Raw genomic sequence first — 16,925 nt, 5'->3', positions numbered from 1 at the left:
CTTGAACCTAATGATCTCAACGGAGAAAATAGAGATACAAATAAAAGAACCAAAGCGAGAAACTGACAATAAACTAAACAATGGCAAACAATACAATATAAAGTTAACGTCAACTCCAAGCTCCTTACTGGGTGAGTGTTCGCACGTGTTATCCTATCTCTCCTGACCTAGCACAATACCCTCTCGGGCAGGCCCGGAACTAGGGCGGGGCAGGGGGAGCACGTGCTCCGGGCGGCAGATTTCAGGGGGCGGCAAATCTTGAAAAGTTTATTAAAAAATAATAATGAGGTTTTTAAAATAATAATACCACAATTAATATTGTTTAATTTTATTTAATTTTGTTGCCCAATTCACCAACTTTATTACACTGACACTGTATACTAAGTTATTTTCTTCATTATAAGACGCGACACAAGAATTAACGTAATTCATGGGTCTGGAGTGAGTCTTATAATGTTATGTCTACTACTAATATGAATAATTAGTAGCCTGCGTACAATGTTGTCTGCGTGTGTTGATACGAACCGACAGCTGTTTTATTTTACTTGCACTTAGTATTTAGTTAGTATTAGTATTCGGAGTGTTGGTTAGTTATTCGTGTTCCGTTTATCAGCGTTTGGAAAACGGAATTGTTTAGTACACTTTGAGCTGCGTTTTTATCAGTTTCCAAATTATGGATGGCAGAAAACGACTCAGTGGAGCCGAGTATAGAAAACTTGCCAAAGAAAGAAGGAAGAAAGAAAACGATGTGCTGTCACAAACACCAAAATTAGAAGCATTTTCAAAAAGCCTAATGTTAATGAAGATGAAGGCTCAAAAGAAAAATCAGGTATGTAAATATTAATTTTATTTCAACAATTAAATTATAGCACATTAGGGAAGACGCGAATTAATTGTGCCTTATCGGACTTCACGAAAACATTTTAATACTTAATTTTGTGTTATAGCATATTACTGATTGAATTTTAATCCCGGCTTTTAATATTTTAGATGACGTTGAAGCTGGAGAGGAAGGCACGCAACATTTCGAACTTTGCAAGAAACTCAGTCCTACTGGTGAAGCGAATGAAGATGAATTATTATCTGGTCTAGGCCCTACAACTGCTGTTCAAGAAACGTCCGAGTTTTCCTTTGATTTTAGGGATCCTGGTTCATGGCCACAGAGATTTTCAGATTCTGAAACGTGTTACATAACAAAAATGAGCTTTGAAAATCTGATTGAGCGACATTTAATAGCAGCAGAGAAGGGGGTAACTTAACCAAAGATTGGTTTTATAAAGTTCTCAAACATAAAGAAAAAGTAAAGTGATCATGGTTAGGCTACAGTGAAAGTAAAAAAGCTCTATATTGTGTTCCCTGCAGGCTGTTTTCACACTTAGCATCAAATCAAGTGCCTTCCATAGCTAAAGAAAAAAGACTTACTCATTGGAGAAAACTCAGTGAAAAATTGCCTGAACACGAAAATTCATCCAACCACAATCTTTGCTTTTGTTCGTGGAAAACTTTAGAATCTTGTTTAGGAAAGGGAGGTATTGATGCAGAACTCCAAAACCAGATCCATCAAGATGAGTCTCAATGGAAGGCGGTATTGCGTTGCATTATCGATGCTATTCTGTTCCTAGCAAAGCAAGGGTGTCCATTCCGAGGAACTAAAGAAGACTGTGATTTTAGCGACCCATCCAGTGGAAAGTTCTTGAACACAGTAGAACTTATATCGCATTACAATGTCCCTCTTCTACAACATATTGAGCGGCATAAGAAAGGGCAAATCTCATATTTCTCACATAAAATACAAGATGAGTTCCTTGAAATTATTGCCAGTAACATAAGGCAAAAGATCATACAAGACATTTTGGATGCTAAATATTATTCCTTAATATTTGACTGCACTCCAGATATCAGCCACAGTGAGCAAATGACTCAAGTAGTTCGTTACGTCAAAACAAATACATCGGAGGTAGAAGAAACTTTTAATTGATTTTTTTTCCCAGTTAGTGACAAAACAGGTGAAGGTCTCAGCCAAGAAATCCTAAAAGAATTAGACAAAGATGGACTAAACCGTAGAGGCCATTCCTACGACAATGGGGCAAATATGGCCGGGAGGTATAAAGGAGTTCAGTCCAGACTACTTCAGGAGAACGAGCTAGCATATTTTGCCCCATGTGCTGCTCACTCCCTCAATTTAGTTGGCGGTAATGCGGTCAGTGCTACTATTGAGGCTTAGAATGTTTTCGGAACTTTGAACAGTATGTATTCTTTCTTTGCGGCTTCAACTTCACGCTGGGAAGTTCTCCGAAAATATGTGCCACTGACATTGAAACCTGAAAGCAATACAAGATGGTCTGTAAGATTAGATGCGGTCGAGGCTGTGTATAAACATTACGGTAAAGGTGTGCAGGCTCTAGAGGATCTTAAAAACCATGATCTCTCAACACCTGAAACCAAGAGTGAGGCCAGCTCCCTTTTGAAAATTATTGGGAAACTTGACTTCATCGTTTTCACATGTTTTTGGCATGCTTTCTTCAAAAAGATCAATCGTGTCAATGTGTTTTTGCAAAGAAAAGATGTAACAGTAGATTTGCCTGCCCGGAATCTTCAAGGTCTTTTAGCGCTCTTGAAGTCTTGGAGAGAATTTGCTCCATCTGAGGCCATTACTGAGGGCAAATTCTTAGCAAGCATGAGTGATCTGCCATCAGAGTTCTCAGAAAAAAGACAAAGAAAAACGAAAAAATGTCTTATGAGCTGCGTGGCGATGAATCTCCGACAAGTACTCAGAATGTGTACCAAGTAGCTATGTTAGAGGTTATTGATCAGATGATTACGGAACTCAGTGACAGGTTTAAGGCTTTGTACAACATAAACAGCAAGTTTGGATTTTTGAATGGAGTTAGAATTTAAGAAATGCAAACAAAAGATCTAAAAATGAAAGCAGAAGATTTGGCAAATATCTACACTGCTGATCTCAACATTGAACAATTCAAATTTGAAATAGAAAGTTTCAAGCACCACACTTTATCAGTTGACGAAAATTTAAAGGAAGCCACATCAAGAAAAATGTTAAGTCTTATTTATAAAAATAAACTAGAGGAAGGTTACCCGAACATTACTATTGCACTGAGAACGTTTCTCACGTTGCCAGTTACAGAGTCATTTGGAGAACGAAGTTTTAGCAAACTCAGAATCATCAAAAACTACATGAGAAATACAGTGGGAGAGGAGAGACTCTCTAATCTAAGTATAATATCAATTGAACACAAACGAGCATCCCTTATCAAATTTGACGACATCATCAGTACATTTGCAGCTAAGAAGGCTCGAAGAATTCAGTTTTGAGGTACAATACATAATAAATTTTTGCGTAGTTACAATTGAGTTATACTAAAAACAAAGTATTTGTATTAGTAATGTATAAGTGTTTTTCATTATAAGTATAATGTATGTATTAATATATATAAGTGTATAAATATACGAGTTTTCCATAAATAAAACTTCTTAATAGTATACATATGGTGTGTAATTTCAACTGCCGCATTAAAAAAATAGCTTACGAAGTTATTATATTTTGGTGGTAGGGGAAGGGGTAGGGAGGTGGATCTGGGATGGGGGGCGGCAAAATATATTTGCCCCCCCCCCCGGTCAAATCTCCTAGTTCCGGCCCTGCTCTCGGGTGTGCTAGGACGACCTCCACGCGAACACATGCTCACACCACCTCTCTTCCCCTCCCACTGCTATCCAGTAGAGGGAAAGGCCTCCTTATTTTACACTGAGACGAGTGTCCGGCTCCATGGCTGAATGGTTAGCATGCTGGCCTTTGGTCACAGGGGTCCCGGGTTCGATTCCCGGCAGGATCGGGAATTTTAACCATAATTGATTAATTTCGCTGACACGGACGCTGGGTGTATGTGTCGTCTTCATCATCATTTCATCCTCATTACAACGCGCAGGTCACCTACGGGAGTGAAATCAAAAGACCTGTATCTGGCGAGCCGAGCTTGTCCTCGGACACTCCCGACACTAAAAGTCATACGCCATTTCATTTCATTTTTTACTAAGACGAGTGAGACTGCTTCACCTACCTATACGTCTGGATATTTCACTACCTCGTTCATTCTTTCTCTCCACTTGACACACCTGAAATTTAGCTTTTAAAATGGCTGTACATCTATTCCTAATTCTGCTCAAGAACTTATATAGATTTCCCGCATACTTCTATTCTGTCACTATCCACTTTAAAATTTTGTCTCCATTACACGGTTGAGCTAACAACTTCAACTGCTGTTTAGTCGTAAATATTCTCTCTTCAACCGTTTCCTTACACACTGTCAATAAATGAAAATCCTCTCTCTCATCGCCACATAATATACACACCGTATTTTCTTTTCACTTAGTCCAGCCTCTATTCATATACATTCCTAAAATCCACCATATTAAGCCTCTTCTCCCCACCCTGTTCACATTAGCCACTTTCAAATTCAATACCAGATTTAACCTTATAAACATCTTTAGGGTAGCTCTAATTTTGCAATCGCTGGGCAGACTGGCTCAGACAGTTAAGGCGCTGGCCTTCTGACCCCAACTTGGCAGGTTCGATCCTGGCTCAGTCCGGTGGTATTTGAAGGTGCTCAAATACGTCAGCCTCGTGTCGGTAGATTTACTGGTACGTAAAAGAACTCCTGCGGGACTAAATTCCGGCACCTCGGCGTCTCCGAAAACTGTAAAAGAGTAGTTAGTGGGACGTAAAACAAATAACATTATTATTATTAATTTTGCATTCGGCCATCAGCTCTTGTTCTGAAATGTCTCTTGCCCTCTTTATAATATATTTCCAATATACTACTCTCCTCCTCTCCTAGTATATATCGTAATAATCCCCTAAGCCCATTCTATCTAAAACATTATTTCACCTTGTCTGCCCAATATTCGCCATAATTACTACTTTTTTGATACCGATGAGCCGACTGCAGAATTTGGCCCCCTGCACCTTTTCTCAATCTGCACCAGTAGCCAAGCACCATTTTTAAAATATCAATATACAGTATACCCATTACACATAACATTTGCTTCTGCGCTCGCTGCGCAAAGTGGCAAACCCATAACAATCTTGATAAACTTACTCCCTGTCTGTTCTAACCTCCCGCATTCTTTCTCTACCCACCAAACCTCTGCACCATACAACATTCTATTTTTTTGCTAGTTGTTTTACGCCGCACCGACACAGATAAGTCTTACGGCGACGATGGGACAGGAAAGGGCTAGGAGTGGGAAGGAAGCGGCCGTGGCCTTAATTAAGGTACAGGCCCAGCATTTCCCTGGTGTGAAAATGGGAAACCACGGAAAACACAACATTCTACTCTTCACCACTGTGTTAAATACCAATCTTTGTGTGCCATGATCTATGATCTACTGCCCGAATTGTATTTTCCAGTATCCTAATTATTGAGAATGCTGCTTGTCCTTTCCATTCGAATCGCCTAATTTCATCGGCCCAACTACCATTTCTACTTATCATCAGCCCCAGATACTCCAGCTTCTCCATCACCTTTATTACTTCCCCATTTATTATCCACCTCCTCCCAGGTTTCTTTTTGTTACCTTTCCTACATACCATCACCTTTGTTTTGCTACTGCTGATCTTCAATGACCATTTCTTCGCAAAATTACAAACCTTAATTAAACTCCTTTGAAAACCCCCAGCTGTCAACGTCAGCAATAGTACGTCATCAGCAAAAATCAATCCTGGGACTTCTTGTGCCCCTACAACTAGATAGGAACATTGTCCTCCCCGTGACCACCCAACAGATCGTTTATAAACAACAAGAAAAGAATTGGAGACAATTTGCACTCCTGTTTCAGCCCAACATTCGATTCAATCAATCCACTAAGCACCCCGTCCTCTACCCTAATGCTGCAATAGACATACTGTATTCATAAATGCTCTTAATCGCTCTTCTCATCTTCTCTCCCGCCCCTACCCCAGTCTTTCAAACAGGGTCTCCCTGCTCACCGTATCAAAGGCCTTCTGAAAGTCTATAGCTGACATAAACACTTTGGTACCTTCCTTCCTCACGTATTTGTCTAATATTGTTCTAACAACCATTAAGTTATCCATCGTCCTCCTTCCTTTTATAAATCCACACTGGAATATCGATAAAATCGAGTAGTCTTCCGCCCACTTCCTCAACCTATTTGCCAATATTCCCCTGTATACCTTACTCAGGGAGTACAGCAAGGTTATAACTCTGTAGTTACTGGGTTGACCCTCTCCTCTTTGTTTTTATAAATAGGACATATGATTCCTTTATGCCATTTTCTCGGGAAATTTGCCCCATCAAATACCTTATTTAGGAATGTAATTAAACTCTCCCTCATCTGACTATTCTTTATTACTTCCTTCCAATGCACTTTAGTTATCCCATTATTCGCTCCCGCTGTCTTGTTCTTTAATTTGCTCATCACTTCCAGCATCTCATCGCCTCTTATTCCTTTATTTAACTCAGGACTACCCACTCTAATCCCCTCTCAACCTCATATCCTCCTTTTGCCCTTAACCACCCCTCCTTCTCTCCTAATAGCTTCTGAAAATACTTCACCCAAGTTCCATACTCAACTTTTGACTTTGGAGCTCTACTTGCACCCTTGTTGATTTTATTTACACTCACCCACACCGCATCTCCTTCCCCGTCTTTACACTCTATATTTATCGCTTCCGTTTGGGCATTTTACCAAGCTTCTTTCCTCTCTGCTAGCATTTTCCTAAATTTTTTCTCAACCTGCAAAACTGTTCCTTTAAAACCCTCCCTCCATTTTACCTGTAGTCGCCTAGTGCTCTCATCACTAGTTTCCTCTTTACACTCTTTATTGTACAAGCCCTCTCCCTCTTCTCTAAACGTTTTTCTCCCTGACTTTTCCACCGCCACTCTCCTGGTAGGATATTCCAATAACTCTAACGCCCTATCAGTATTATTACCCTCTAATGGTACATCGATCCCTGTCATAATAATCTGAAATTCTGTATCTTCCAAGTATTTATTTAACTTCGATTTACTCTCCTCTGTCCATATGTACTTTGGAATTTTACGCCCTATCTCCTTCCCCCCTTTTCCTAATCTTCTCTCCTCCACTGTCTCTCTTTTGTTTACGATTACATGCACTGGGGAATGGTGTGATTTTACCCAGTCAACAACCTCAATCTTGCGTACTCTGTATAACATATCCTCCAAGCTAATCACCAGATCAATAACATTTCTTCCCTTCTTCATAATGTATGTCATCTTCCCTTCCCTATCCCCCTTCCACCACCCATTCAGAATATACAAGTTGCTCACCCCACATAATTCTAGCAACTTCTGACCATAGCCCTTTCTCCCTTTATTTTCACTTCTTCTGTTTCCCATCTTCAATCCCACCCCCTCCTTGCTATACACTGGGTTAGAGCTCCCTATTCTCGCGTTCCAATCCCCTAACAAAATTAATCCATCTTCTTAGTACTTTCCACTAATCATATTTATTTCCTCCACCAATCAATCAAAAATGTTCATTCGCATATATCGAACCTTTCGGATGGTTGTATATAAAACCTAAGCACACCTTCTCCCTCTCTCCACCCTCCATTATAAACCTTACCCACATCATGTCTTCAATCTCATTCTCTATTTCTACAATTAAATCACTTATTTCTTACTTTACTAGTATCGATATGCCCCCAGGGTTCCTTCCCTTCTTACCCTGCTTCTTCCTCGTTGTATTCCTTACCACGATTCACTTCCGTGTTAAATTTGTTCCTTTTATGGGCCATGTCCCAAGGAGGGACACAATATCGAAACTCTCCACCACCTTACCTACTTCTTCATTACCGAGCTTGCTTATTACCCCTTCAATTTTTACAAAGCCTATCTTCCAACCTAGCTATCTGCTACCCTCTTTTGTCCCCTCTTTTTCTCCCTTATTTCTATTTATTTCCCCTGCATTTGTCATTCTGCTACGAGTTCTTCGCATTCCTTCTCTTTCCTCACTGCTATCGTCCTTTTTGGACGTCTTAGCCACTTCTTTAACCCCTCTCTTCCTGGCCTTTACTATTCTTCCCCCACAGATCATTTAGGCTTAAGATTCTACCCCTGCTCATTACATCTCTCTGTCCTTTCTCTTCTCCCACCACGTCTGCACTTGCCGGTGTCGCTCCGCTGCCCCTCCTCTCGCCTCTCGTTGATCAGCCCTTCCTCGTCCTTCCGCTCTTCTACGCTGACCCTTCTTTCTTCGCACTGGACTTTACACCTCTCGTCACCTTCATCCTTTGCCCCGTCATCACCCGACGGACCCTCCTTGACTCTTCTAACACCTTCCGCTACCGTTTGGATCACAGTCTGTATACAGTTTCTGTCTATTTCTTGTAACTTATCAACTGACCATTCTCTTAACCATCTACCGGTTCCCACTACCAGCTGTTGGCCTCTAATGAACGCCCTCAGTCCTTGCTGCCTCGCTCTCCCCAAGTGTCTTCTCAATACTTTAAAATATCTACTCGCTTTCCTGCCTGTATCCTGTTTCATCCAGATTTACACTTCTTTTAGGTTCCCTGCGTTTAAAAAAACAATCTCTACCATCAGGGTAGATATAAAGATCAGTATGATTTGCCTACCCCGTCTCCGTTCCACTCCTCCCATTCTATGAACATCATCAATATCTGCCTCACTAAATTTTATCTTCATTCTATTTTCTATCATCTCCACCACCTTATAAACCAGTTTCACTTTATCTTCTTTCGCAGTTTCATCTACTCCATTCTTCTTTTTCTTCTTTTTCTACCGCTTATCCCACACCTGTGGGGTCGCGGGTGTGAACTGTGTCGCACATGTGGATTTGGCCCTGTTTTACGGCCGGATGCCCTTCCTGACGCCAACCCTATATGAAGGGATGTAATCACTATTGCGTGTTTCTGTGGTGGCTGGTAGTGTAGTGTGTTGTGTGAATATGAAGAGGAAAGTGTTGGGACAAACACAAACACACAGTCCCCGGGCTAGAAGAATTAATCAGAGACGATTAAAATCCCCGACCCGGCCGGGAATCGAACGCGGGACCCTCTGAACCGAAGGCCTCAACGCTGACCATTCAGCCAATGAGTCGGACAAGTTTCTTCTACTCTATATATACAAATATTTTTATTTCTTCGTTTCTGGTTTACAGACTCTACTTTTCTCTTCAGATTCTTCACCTCTCCCTCTAGCAACTGTACTTTCTCACGCATTCTTTCCATCTCATCTACATTATTCTCAACTTTTTCTTTTATCTCTTCCACTTCCTTCGTAACGGATTGTCTTAAGTCCTATAGCTCCTTTGAATGATCCCTACCCATTTCCTTTAGTTGATCTATCTGGCACGCCTCCCTCACCACGTCCTATATCGCCTCAATTTCCTCCCACCCAAGGGCGCCCAGTGGACCAGGCCCTGGGTTAATTTCCACATCTCCTATTGTCAGCAACGCTACCATCACCACCGCCACCAGCATCCCTGCCATCTTCCTTATTTCTTCTCCCTTAATCCTCTTGCATAACTTCGTTGTCTTATTCCTCCTACACTGCCAACTTCCAATCCTCACTCGATACAGCTCCAACGTAATCCCCATTCCTCAGCACTCACACAGCACATCCATTCACACTGCTTACTCAGTCCAGACTGTGTGCATATAATGTTGTGACAGTGTCCGCCAAGCTGATTCCGAGATGAGAAGAGTGATCTGGTCTGGTCCCTCCCACAAGCGCGCGACGTTCGATCATGGCATTATTTTTGGCCCATCACTGAACGGTTTCTATATGAAAAATATTCAAATTCCTGAAAGTCGCATAACTTATATTCCTTATAGGCTACATATATGCCGTGCACTCGCACTACTCCTCGTAACATTAATGCAGTGGTTGTTGTATTTAGTAATATAAAGGATGAGTTTCTTTGAAAAGAATATGAATAATCATTTTCATGAAGAGTGTGGACATGATTACTTCGTTCTTATGGTAGAAGGCAAATTACAGGTAATGTTGTTACCTAATCTGAAGAGTGTGTGGTAATACCTAAATTTGGGAATGTCGAACGGCACTTCAACACTCTTTACAACAAGTTGGAATTTCCACGCATTAATGAAAAATCCACAGTCTGTTTCCAGTCATTCGACCTGGTCAGGGATGGAATGAATGAAGCCCCATCTAGCGGCGAGGATAGGAATTGTGCCTGCTGCCGAAGCATGTCGCACTCCTCTGGGTAAATGATTAATGACTCACAGATGAAATGAAATGATATTGGATAGTGTTGCTGGAATGGATGATGATAGGAAAAACCCGGAGAAAAACCTGTCCCGCCTCCGCTTTGTCCAGCACAAATCTCACATTGAGTGACCGGGATTTGAACCACGGAACCCAGAGGTGAGAGGCCGGCGCGCTGCCGCCTGAGCCATGGAGGCCCTCCACGCATTAATGAAATTAGAAAAACATAAATTGTAAAACAATATTATCTTCTCCATGGATAACGCATCTCTTGACAAAGGGATCATAATTTATCGGTGTGATCGGTTCTTAAGAGTCCGTTCATCGGAAGAAGAATTTTGGAAGTATGCTTCCAAAGAAATACAGACCTAACAGTATTAAAACATGCAGGGAAATTGTGTATTTCTGCTTTCGGTCGATATATTTGTTTGCCACTGCATTTTCATACTTGGAACTAACGAAGCTAAAGCATCGCTCCAGGATATCGGATCTGCATTTGGAAAGTCCTTTGAGCCTGGCCTTGTCACATTGTACGCCTGATTTTGAAAGCCTGGTAGATGAAATGAAACCACAATGTTGTCATTAATATGATGCCCATTTTACATGTGATTAGTGTTTAAAAATATTTGTTATTTGTAGATCCCAATCAGCATTTTTACTAGTTAAAATCCATTAGTAAATCTTTGATATTGTATGTAGACTTCCTTTTCATTTGTAGTACTGAGAAGCGGGTAAATAGATGTGTTACCCGTTGCATGAGTCTTTGCCGGTGGTATTCGAGCGAATTAGCAATAAATTATATATGGTGCAGAGTCAGGGTGAATCATAACGCGCTCTACACTCGTGTATAATTGTGCCACTAGCGCTAATCTCGGTCGCAAGTTGTATACACCGTTGCTGTTCTGTATTAGAGAGTTTGTAAACATGCGAGGAAATTATACATAATATGACATGTATTTAAAATACAGACACCCCCGAACAAATAACGCGAAGTGTTCCGATCTCAGAGCAGGGAGTTAATACACTGACTGACAGTGACAATGCAACACCAAGGAGGAGTGGTTCGAAAGGGATGAAAGTTGGGGAAAAAACAGAGACGGCACGGACGAATAATTGATGTTTATTTCAAACCGATATGCAGGTTACACAATGCGCACGGCATCGACTCAGTAGGATGTAGGACCACCGCGAGCGGCGATGCACGCAGAAATACGTCGAGGTACAGAGTCAATAAGAGTGCGGATGGTGTCCTGAGGGATGGTTCTCCATTCTCTGTCAACCATTTGCCACAGTTGGTCGTCCGTACGAGGCTGGGGCAGAGTTTGCAAACGGCGTCCAATGAGATCCCACACGTGTTCGATTGGTGAGAGATCCGGAGAGTACGCTGGCCACGGAAGCATCTGTACACCTCGTAGAGCCTGTTGGGAGATGCGAGCAGTGTGTGGGCGGGCATTATCCTGCTGAAACAGAGCATTGGGCAGCCCCTGAAGGTACGGGAGTGCCACCGGCCGCAGCACATGCTGCACGTAGCGGTGGGCATTTAACGTGCCTTGAATACGCACTAGAGGTGACGTGGAATCATACCCAATAGCGCCCCAAACCATGATGCCGCGTTGTCTAGCGGTAGGGCGCTCCACAGTTACTGCCGGATTTGACCTTTCTCCACGCCGACGCCACACTCGTCTGCGGTGACTATCACTGACAGAACAGAAGCGTGACTCATCGGAGAACACGACGTTCCGCCATTCCCTCATCCAAGTCTCTCTAGCCCGGCACCATGCCAGGCGTGCACGTCTATGCTGTGGAGTCAATGGTAGTCTTCTGAGCGGACGCCGGGAGTGCAGGCCTCCTTCAACCAATCGACGGGAAATTGTTCTGGTCGATATTGGAACAGCCAGGGTGTCTTGCACATGCTGAAGAATGGCGGTTGACGTGGCGTGCGGGGCTGCCACCGCTTGGCGGCGGATGCGCCGATCCTCGCGTGCTGACGTCACTCGGGCTGCGCCTGGACCCCTCGCACGTGCCACATGTCCCTGCGCCAACCATCTTCGCCACAGGCGCTGCACCGTGGACACATCCCTATGGGTATCGGCTGCGATTTGACGAAGCGACCAACCTGCCCTTCTCAGCCCGATCACCATACCCCTCGTAAAGTCGTCTGTCTGCTGGAAATGCCTCCGTTGACGGCGGCCTGGCATTCTTAGCTACACACGTGTCCTGTGGCACACGACAACACGTTCTACAATGACTGTCGGCTGAGAAATCACGGTACGAAGTGGGCCATTCGCCAACGCCGTGTTCCATTTATCGTTCGCTACGTGCGCAGCACAGCGGCGCATTTCACATCATGAGCATACCTCAGTGACGTCAGTCTACCCTGCAATTGGCATAAAGTTCTGACCACTCCTTCTTGGTGTTGCATTTGCTCTGTCAGTCAGTGTATATAATGTTGTTTAGTTTTGTAAACACGAAAAATGAGTGGTCTCGTAATCCCTTTCCAGATAGCTGTGGAGAGGAGTGATAAAGCTATCAGTAGAAGTGAAAGGACTGTGCGTAATATTGCTAGGCTGTGTGAAAAAGTAGCAGATGGAACCGTGATTCGTACCCCAGGGAAAGTCGTCCTCGTCGGAAGAAGACATGATGAATTCGAGAAGGGTGTCGTACGCCGAACATGTCTGAAATGTTTTGAAGTTCGCAAAGAAATCCCCACTTAACGAAAACTTCTTAATGCTGTCAAAAGGAAAATACCGTTTACAGGAAGGAACCATAAGCAGTATGGAGTTTTAAAAAGGTGCAACGTGTGAGACATACAGTTACTCACAACAACACTGTTTTATGTACAATATGCACATAATTTTATTCGCATAGCCACTTACGGTATTTTATAATTGACAATTCGTTGTTTGGAACAACAGTTTTAACATGTGATTTTAATTGGACTTCATGCTTCATATCATGTTCACGCCGCACCATTTTAACATTGAAGAATGACAAGACGCCATCGCGCCGCGTCACATGATACAAAGACTTTGTATTTACTTATTTCAATGTGTCCTCGCCTTATTTTTAATGTTATGTATTTGTATTTGTGACTGAAGATGTCCTATAAGAGGACGAAACATGTTTCACGAGTGTAATTTAATGTAGTCTTTTTAATAAAGACAATTACAGTATTGTAAAGGTGGAATGATAAAATCCAAATTTTCACAAGTTGTTTACCAAACATGGTTCAGTGCTTGTATGATTATAATTGAAATAACTTTTGTCACCGGTAAAATACATTTTCACGGAAATTTTCTTCTTAACGTAAATCCAAGATCAAAATTTCACACTGCATAAGCTGATTGGTATTACTACTACACTCAGTTTTAAGGTCGTCCCGCAAGGTGCGCTGGCAATCAATGTCTTGTGATATCTCGCAAAGTGTCACGTATTCTCTACAGTGTACAGTATTTGGTTGTAGTCCTTGACAATGCACCTATCATACTATTCAGGAAAACAAACCTCCCACACGCGCTACTCACAAAACGCATTTTTTGTTGTGGTTGAAGGACAACAAAATTGCTGTGACTACCTCGTTCTACTTCCTTCAGTACAAGCTCATTCCTAGCCAAAACCATATTTCAATTGCTCCATACAACTGCCACTCCTCCTATCCTTCTATGAACCACCGAGATATAGGACATTATCACCGTCGAAACGACGTTCTGACGTCGCAAATTAGAATGTTACACCAACCTACTGAACCAAACAATTACACCAACCTATTGAACCAAACAATTAGCCTACACCAACCAATAGTCATGGGTCATAGGAGAACGAACGCAAAATCGGCGGTCTCCCTATACCAAAATCCATTTGTGTACCTCCAAGGGATTCAGCTTTTCGATTATGACTGTGTGACGACGTGGCTAAGAGCGAGTTGGTGGAACTTTCAAAAACAAATAAACCGGAACCTATCACCGTCTTCGCCGCTACTTTCCAAACCAGTATTTATCACTGTTCTCTCACTCTCCTGTTCATTAGTGCGTCACGGCGCTAGTATTCTTTCTCAATATCTTTAACGTTTGCACATTCTTTCGTCCAATCTTCTTTGCTCCCCTCTCGCATACCGCGGTGCATTAGTTTATTTCAAATCCGACAGTGAGAGATAGGAGAGATTGTTTGCGGGTTTGTTTTACTAAGTTCTAAATGAATTCGAATGGATTTAAGTCACACCGCTAGGGAGGTAATCTCAGACCTGTCTACCGTGACCAGGAATGTACCTCCGTTGTAAAACAAATGGCATCATTCTTGTACCCGTTTAAAAGTATTTTCATAATTATCCCAGTCGTAACTTTGAGTCACGATTTTTCGGATCTTTCCGGGACTGATTTAATTTTGTAGTTAGGTACGTTGGCTGATTGGAAAAATGCTAGAGTAGACATCATTTTTTTTCTAGTTGATTTACGTCGCACCGACACAGATAGGTCTTATGGGGACGGTGGGACAGGAAAGGGCTAGGAGTGGGAAGGAAGTGGCCGTGGCCTTAATTAAGGTACAGCCCCAGCATTTGCCTGGTGTGAAAATGGGAAACCACTGAAAACCATGTTCAGGGCTGCCGGCAGTGGGGTTCGAACCTACTATCTCCCGAATACTGGATACTGGCCGCACTTAAGCGACTGCAGCTATCGAGCTAGGTATAGGCATCATTAGGTAACTTCAAAAGTTTGCGTGGCACCCGATTAGGATCAACACCTTCTACGGGTATAACATCTTCCCTAACAATAAATTTTACATTGAAATGATTAATGCACACAGCACTAGTATCACTTGGTTCGAAGCTTTCCCTATGAATGCACCGAACCGGTTTACCTCAATACCAGGTCTTTTGGAAATCTCAACACTGAAGCTTGTGCACTGCCTCAATAATTGGACTTACAACCAGGCACACAGCACATACGACCCATCTGATTAAACTATAAATATACCGCACAGGTAACTGTGGTTAGGTGTAAGAGAGGGCCTCGAGCCCTAACTTCGCCTCTGCAAAAAGGCACTGATAAATAAATAACTGAAAATATAAAGAAAACAGGTTCTACGAAGAACATGAGGGGACAATAACTTTAAATCACCGGAATTGTTCGAATACATAGGCCTACGTTTTTTAAGAATAAACAGCTTCTTACGGCACTGAAAGAGACTCTGTAGCCTTTTTAACGTTATAAATAAGTATAATTTTCGATTAATAAGATTCAGTTTTCCGTACATATTTGGTAAACACATGAATTCTACAAATCAAAACACCGTCATTATGGGCAGTTTGGATAGGTCGGTTAATGTCTGAGGTCTTGTGTGGTTTGGAGATTGGAGTCGGTCTTGCTTCAACCTGCAATTATTTATTTATTTATGTATTTATTTATTTAGGCCTATTTATTATTCGCTAATCGGCCAACTAGGGACCACGATAAGTTTCATTATACATTCTGGCGTTTACTCAGTTTTCGATTGCTCTAGTATGCTTTCATGAGCTCGCTGTGTCAACCACGGCGTTCATTCGACCACTTCCCACCAGTTGTCCACTTCACATCCCGGAAAGTCCCAAATGTCACGATGCTTGTTCTGAAAAGGTCTCGTTTGTGCGATTCATCTGGTCGTAGGTCCATTTATTCGAGGTCTTTCTTGACGTTAACGTACCAGGGTTTATAAATAAATAAATAAATAAATAAATAAATAAATAAATAAATAAATAAATAAATAAATAAATAAATAAATAAATAAATAAATAAATAAATAAATTTCTATGTGATCGACCTGCAATTTAGAAACGATCGATTGTTGAGCACGAACACAGTACTATCGAAAAATCAATTAAGTTGTTTCAAAATGGAAAGTTCGCGCATAATTTTCGCTGATTCAAAAACTGCGTATTTTCCGCAAAAAGCATATCAAATTCGTTAGATTATACGACTTTCGCGATGTTTTCGCGAATTCAGATATTTTTTAAAAAAGGCTGGAGGTTGTTACACATATTAAACTTTTTTTCTCCAAATTTGCGATCGCGATATATTCCATTCTGTGACTATAACACAATGTTGTATTTCTACCTACTTATCTGAAACTAGGGGATGGGAGTATTCTGTTCTATATCTATTTAATGCGTAATGGAGTGTTTCTATTTTCTCTTTGAAACCGCCGCGTAAAATTGAACCATTTGAAAAGATTATACTGTGGGCCATAAGGTACGGTATTACTGTTCTTATCGATACAAATTCCGATAAGCGCACCATTATAAGAAATGCAGGGTGGGCTCAAGAAGAGGATATCGTGGTGTGTGATATATAAGGCCGATGATGTCTGTTCCAGATGGCAAATGACAGGTCCATACACGGCCAGCCACCACATTTTTCTGTGGGTCTCATCTGCATTTTTGAAACACATACAAAATCAATACAGCATCAGAAAATAGGAAGATCTAAAATGTGATAAACTAAGCGGTGGCAGACCGAGTGATTTAGAAAACATTTAGCTACAAAGTAGGGCTACAATTTAGTTTAGATAATATGGCTCGGAAGACCATTTCATTATTATATAAGGAACAACTTGTCACGCATCGTTACGGTAGACTGTCTCTTCCTCTTACGTAAAATTCGATACGTGCATAGGCCTAACCTTCAAATACTTTTTATACCGTAA

The 16,925-nt window shown here is 41.7% G+C and overlaps 1 protein-coding gene across 3 annotated transcripts in view; it reads left to right on the top strand.

The window, feature by feature from the left end:
- LOC136863216 (probable peptidoglycan muropeptide transporter SLC46) overlaps nt 1-16,925 on the top strand; it is a 237,776-nt gene that overhangs the window by 125,855 nt on the left and 94,996 nt on the right. The gene's annotated exons all lie outside the window — the stretch shown is intronic.

This window comes from Anabrus simplex, chromosome 1, assembly GCF_040414725.1.
Source record: "Anabrus simplex isolate iqAnaSimp1 chromosome 1, ASM4041472v1, whole genome shotgun sequence".
In the NCBI taxonomy this organism is placed as follows: Eukaryota; Metazoa; Arthropoda; class Insecta; order Orthoptera; family Tettigoniidae; genus Anabrus; species Anabrus simplex.
Note: the sequence above shows the minus strand (reverse complement) of the source record. Positions and strands in the feature narration are given on the sequence as shown.